Source organism: Dendrobates tinctorius, unplaced genomic scaffold, assembly GCF_039654945.1.
Source record: "Dendrobates tinctorius isolate UK_male_01 unplaced genomic scaffold, ASM3965494v1 ptg000180l, whole genome shotgun sequence".
Taxonomy (NCBI): domain Eukaryota; kingdom Metazoa; phylum Chordata; class Amphibia; order Anura; family Dendrobatidae; genus Dendrobates; species Dendrobates tinctorius.
This window is the reverse complement of record NW_027361847.1, coordinates 1,089,027-1,095,053: the sequence shown is the minus strand read 5'-3', so window position 1 is coordinate 1,095,053 and position 6,027 is coordinate 1,089,027. Positions and strand designations below refer to the sequence as shown.

General features: G+C 46.6%; 1 long non-coding RNA gene across 1 annotated transcript; it reads right to left on the bottom strand.

Moving 5' to 3' along the window:
- Positions 1 to 2,657: 2,657 nt before the first annotated feature.
- On the bottom strand, positions 2,658 to 5,933 carry LOC141054915 (uncharacterized). The gene is made up of 2 exons (XR_012221429.1): positions 5,753 to 5,933; positions 2,658 to 2,956 (listed from the first exon to the last, which is right to left on the bottom strand). It is a non-coding gene; the product is annotated as an uncharacterized lncRNA (long non-coding RNA).
- Between the last annotated feature and the right edge of the window lie 94 nt (positions 5,934 to 6,027).

Genomic DNA, 6,027 nt, shown 5'->3' with positions numbered 1-6,027 from the left:
TCTACAATAGATGGAATGGCAGCGTTTCAAAGGCCAGGAATCAGTAAATGCTGTTATTCAGGACCAGGACCAGTGTATTTCGCTATAGCGTTTGGGTGATGGAGAGCTGAACACTTCCATGGGACGGGGAGGAGATGCTCGGTGACATTGCTGGTGGTGGTGCTGTTGTAAGGACGAAGACCGGGCTGCGGGTACCTGTACCGAGCCTGGTCCGGAACTGTTGAGGCTGCCTCCCATGTTGCATAGGGCAGTAATGAGGAGCCGGACCAACCTCATGATCCGGGGAGGCGGGGTAAGATAAAAGGAAAAGCGCGCGCTGCAGCAGTCAGTTTGGCGATAACCAGCAGCAGCGCAGAGCTGAGAGAGCAGCACGCTCCGTCCACCGGCGCTGCGGCAGGCTGCGTTCACGTCCACAGCGTGACCGCGGGAGATAAAGTTGCCTTGCGCCCCATGACAGTAACAGAGAAAGGTGCTGTGCACTCTGTGACTGAGAGTACCGCACACGTGCAGAGCAGGGAGCGCCGAGCACCGGACAGTCGCTTGCGGCCTTCTCTGCCAGTTGCTGCACGGCCATTTACGCGTCACTCTGGGAGCGCTGGGGTTGTTTCGGCTGCATGTGTTCATGGACTAGAGGCTCAGCGGAAGGTGCCGGATGGACTATGGAGTTTTGGAGATGTCAGACGGGGAAACTGTGGACTAAGGACATGTCGGCCATCTCCATGGATTTGTTGTACAACCCTGGATTTATGGAATAACAATAGCTGCATCGGTGACCTGCCTCGGTGATTATTACACCCCACAACCGCAGATCTTCACAGGGAGGATTTGTTCTCACCTCTCATTATTGTGCTGGCCCAGTGTTTGTTAATCTTGAGCTATTAATCTTTTACAGAACCATTTTCCATATTACAGAATTGTATCTTTATAAATGTCGCACTGATGGGCCGGATGGCAGCCAATGTTTTCTGCCCAGACCCATCTGAGCTCAGTCACATTACGAGTCCAGATGAGAAAACCCCACCGATCTGCCCGGCCTGAGAGAAGAACATTGCTCCGAGCGCAGGCCGATATGCAGAGGATCGCACTCAGCTGATTATTATGCCAGCACGAGCGAGACCCAGAATGTGAAGCGTCACATATTATACAGAACAGGCAGTAAATAAGACGAGGGAAGCAGAACTATCAGTATGGGAGGGGGGAAACAGCGGTGGCCAGAAATATTGGGGCAGATCAAAGATAAGGAGCGGGAGGTTTTGGGGTATGTGCACACGTTGCGGATTTGCTGCGGATCCACAAGTGATTTACAGTACAATGTTATTCTATGGAGAAAAAACCGCTGTGCACATGCTGCGGAACAATCCACGCGGAAACGCAGCCATTTATTTTCCGCTGCATGTCAATTCTTGGTGTGGATTCCGCAGCGTTTTTACACCCATTCCATTACAGGAATCCACAGGTGTAAAAACGCAGGAGAAATCCGCACAAAAAACCCGCAGACCTTAACCTGCAGATTCTGCCAAAAGTTGCAGATTCCGAGCGGAAAATTCTGCACAGCAATCCGCAACGTGTGCACATCCCCTTATTGTCCTGTGATGTTAGGTCTGATCCAGGGCTGTGGTCTCCAGGAGGTCTGAGGAGCACAATCCTTCATTGATGGAGCAAGACATAAATCCATGCGACACATTCATTCCAGCTCTGTCACAGGTCGTCAGAATTTTGTAAACCATTAGTATCCAAAAAATAAAATGTGAATATTGCCTAACATTACAAAGATATTTTTCCTCTGGAAAATCTGCCATCGCCTGTCCCATCAGTGGTGACAGCAGCAGTCAGACCCTCAGCGAGAAGCAGCTTATGTATTTATAAGAAAAAACAATTATGGAAAAAAAAAAAACAACATACAGCTGGTCCGACTGTACGGGCTCCACGGAAGTGCGGGTCTGGTCTACTGGTGAGGACTTCCCTGCAGATAGTTCCCCCAATAAACCACAATGTGGGGACACAGCCCGATACAGATCCAACTGCAGTTACCGGATTTTTCGGATTATAAGACGCACCCCAAATTTTGAGGAGAAAAATAAGAATTTTTTTTTTTTTCATAAAATGGTGGTGCTTCTTATAATCCATGCGTCTTATTGCTTACCGGGGTGGTGGCTGCGGTGAAGCGGTGTCCCAGGGTCGCTGCTGGAGGAGGCAGGAGTGGGGCGAATCTGCAGGTCGCAGGCAGGGATGATCGGGTGCTCCGATGTGCAGCGCTGAGATCTCATCTCTCGAGATCACTGTCTGCGCATGCGCCGCCCCCCGGTGGCGGCCTTATTCCCAGAGTTCACAGCACACGCAGAGGGAACCATGGAAGTACTGGGGTTCAGCATGTCGCAAAATGTCGGCAGAGCCCCTGGCGGCGCCGGACACCCACGCAGCACCGATGGGCACCGAAGACACCAGCAGCAGCGGCTAGCAACCACTGGGCACCCCCCCCTCATCCCAGCCTTCGGCCTACACCCACAGAATCGGTAAGGCATGTACGCTTTGTAAGACGCACCCCCATTTTCCACCCAAAATTTGAGGGGAAAAAATGCGTCTTACAAAGCGAAAAATACAGAAATCCACTAATGTCACACCGAGCTTTATCATTCTAGAAATGAAAATTCTATTCCTATCTGTCAAACTATTTTATTACAAGTCAAATAGTAAGAACTAAAATATATAAATCTATGCATACATACACATGAATGATAATGAGTTTTAGAAATCAAAACAATGAATTAACCCCTTTACTCCCAAGGGTGGTTTGCACGTTAATGACCGGGCCAATTTTTACAATTCTGACCACTGTCCCTTTATGAGGTAATAACTCTGGAACGCTTCCATGGATCCCGGTGACTGACACTGTTTTCTCGTGACATATTGTACTTCATGTTAGTGGTAAAATTTCATTCATATAACTTGCGTTTATCTGTGAAAAAAACGGAAATTTGGCGAAAATTTTGAAAATTTCGCAATTTTCCAACTTTGAATTTTTATACCCTTAAATCTCAGAGATACGGCACACAAAAAACTTGATAAGTAACATTTCCCACATGTTTACTTTTCATCAGCACAATTTTGGAACCGAAATTTTTTTTGTAAGGAAGTTATAAGGGTTAAAAGTTGACCAGCGATTTCTCATTTTTGCAACACCATTTTATTTTTACGGACCACATCACATTTGAAGCCACTTTGAGGGGTCTATATGATAGAAAATACCCAAAAGTGACACCATTCTAAAAACTGCACCCCTCAAGGTGCTCAAAGCCACATTCAAGAAGTTTATTAACCCTTTAGGTGCTTCACAGGAATTTTTTGAATATTTAAAAAAAAAATGAACATTTAACTTTGTTTCACAAAAAAAATACTTCAGGTTCAATTTTTTTTATTTTCCCAAGGGTAACAGGAGAAATTGGACGGCAAATGTTATTGTGTAATTTGTCCTGAGTACGCTGATACCTGATATGTGGGGGGAACCACTGTTTCGGCGCATGGCAGAAGGGAAGCAGCGCCGTTTGACTTTTTCAATGCAAAATTGGCTGGAATTCAGATCAGACGCCATGTCACGTTTGGAGAGTCCCTGATGTACCTAAACAGTGGAAACCCCCCACAAGTGACCCCATTTTGGAAACTAGACCCCCTAAAGAACTTATCTAGATGTGTGGTGAGCACTTTGAACCCCCAAGTGCTTCACAGAAATTTAAAATGACCGGGCGTGAAAATGAAAATATCGTATTTTTTCAACAAACATGATTTTTTAGTCCCCATTTTTTTTTTATTTTCCTAAGGGTAACAGGAGAAATTGGACCCCAAAAGTTGTTTTGCAATTTGTCCTGAGTATGCTGATACCCCATATGTGGGGGTAAAACACTGTTTGGGCGCATGGCAGAGCTTGGAAGGGAAGGAGCACCATTTGACTTTTTCAAAGCAGAATTGGCTGGAATTGAGATCAGACGCCAAGTTGCATTTGGAGAGCCCCTGATGTGCCCAAACAGTGGAAACCCCCAATTCTAACTCCAACCCGAACCCCAACACACCCCTAACCCTAACCCTAGCCCTAACCCTAACCCTAATGGGAAAATGGAAATAAATACATTTTCTTTTAGTTTTATTATTTTTTCCTAACTAAGGGGGTGATAACGGGGGGGTTTGATTTACTATTTATGGCGGTTTTTATGTTTGGCGGCTGTCGCACGCTAAAAGACGCTTTTTATTGTAAAAATAGTTTTTGCATCACCACATATTGAGAGCTATAATTTTTCCGTATTTTAACCCACTGAGTCATGTGAGGTCTTATTTTTTGCGGGACGAGTTGACGTTTTTATTGGTGCCATTTTCGGGCACGTGACATCTTTTGATCGCTTTTTATTCCGATTTTTGGGACGCAGAATGAACAAAAACCAGCATTTCATGAATTTCTTTTGGGGGGGCCTTTACACCGTTCCGCGTGCGGTAAAATTGATAAAGCGGTTTTATTCTTCGGGTCAGTACGGTTACAGCGATACCTCATTTAGGTCGTTTTTTTTATGTTTTGTCGGTTTTATGCAATGAAAACTATTTTATATAAAAAATAATTATTTTTGCATCGCTTTATTCTGCGAGCTATAACTTTTTTATTTTTTCTCTGATGACGCAGTGTGGCAGCTCGTTTTTTGCGGGACAAGATGACGTTTTCAGCGGTACCATGGTTATTTATATGCGTCTTTTTGATCGCGCGTTATTGCACTTTTTGTTCAGCGGTATGCTAACAAATCATTATTTTTTGCTTCGTTTTTTATTTTTTAAGAGGTTCGCTAAAGGGGTTAACTAATGGGATAGTGTTATAGGGCGGGTCGTTACGGACGCGGCAATACCAAATATGTGTATTTTTATTGTTTTTTTTTTTTATTTTCAAAAAATGAATTTATTGGAATTTTTTTTTTTTTTTTTTTTTTTACTAATTTAGTTAGCGATTTTTTTAAAATTATTATTTTTACACTTTTTTTTTTAACTTTATTATATTGTCCCAGATGGGACATCACTGTCATGTGACAGATCGCTGATCTGTCACATCACAGATCACTGTGACAGATCAGCAATCTGTCACAGGCACTGCTGCAGACTTCCTCATGCCTGCGCTTTGCAGGCAGTGAGGAAGTCAGCTCCCTACAGGCCCCTGAAGGTCCCCGTCGCCATCTTGGATCTGGGGGGCCTGAAGGAAAAGAGCCCCCCGCAGCAGCGCTGCACATTGCGCTGCCGTGGGGGGCTCAGGGAAGAACGGAGGGAGCCCCCTCCCTGCCGATGCTTCCATTTAACCCCTGGTACACCGCGATCGTGTTTGATTGCGGTATACAAGGGGTTAACATGTCGGGGGCGGTCCGTGACCGCCCCTGACACATAGTGCGGGTGTCAGCTGTGATAATCAGCTGACACCGGCCGCGATCAGCGGTGCTCCCCCATTTTTCGTCTCTTTCATGTTACATCGGGGGCTTCTCTACAACATTACAGAATCCCTCCAAAGATGCGACCTCGGTTACAGCGGCAGCGCACCCCCTTCCCTAGGCAGAGCCCTAGCACGCAGCCCCATGCATCCTACATCCACTTTCCCATGCAGACTCCCAGCACACAGTCCCATGCAAGCAACATCACCCCCTTCTCCCCAGGCAGACCCCCCCTACACCATTCACATGCAGCCCCATGCAAGCAACATCAGCCCCTCCCAGCTCGTGCATGAACATCCACTTACCTAATCTGTGACACCAAAATACTCCAAACCCCGCCATGACACCCACAGCTTCCTCCTGTCTGCTCCGCTCTATGGAGGAAGAGGCACCGCCCCTTCTGGTCACATGGGCATGACGTCACCACAGGTCCTTCACCTCTTCTCTCCTGAGCCCCGCCCCCGATCACATGACGGTGACGTCACCACAGGTCCTTCACCTCTTCTCTCCTGAGCCCGCCCCCTGATCACATGACGGTGACGTCACCACAGGTCCTTCACTTCTCTCCTGAGCCCCGCCC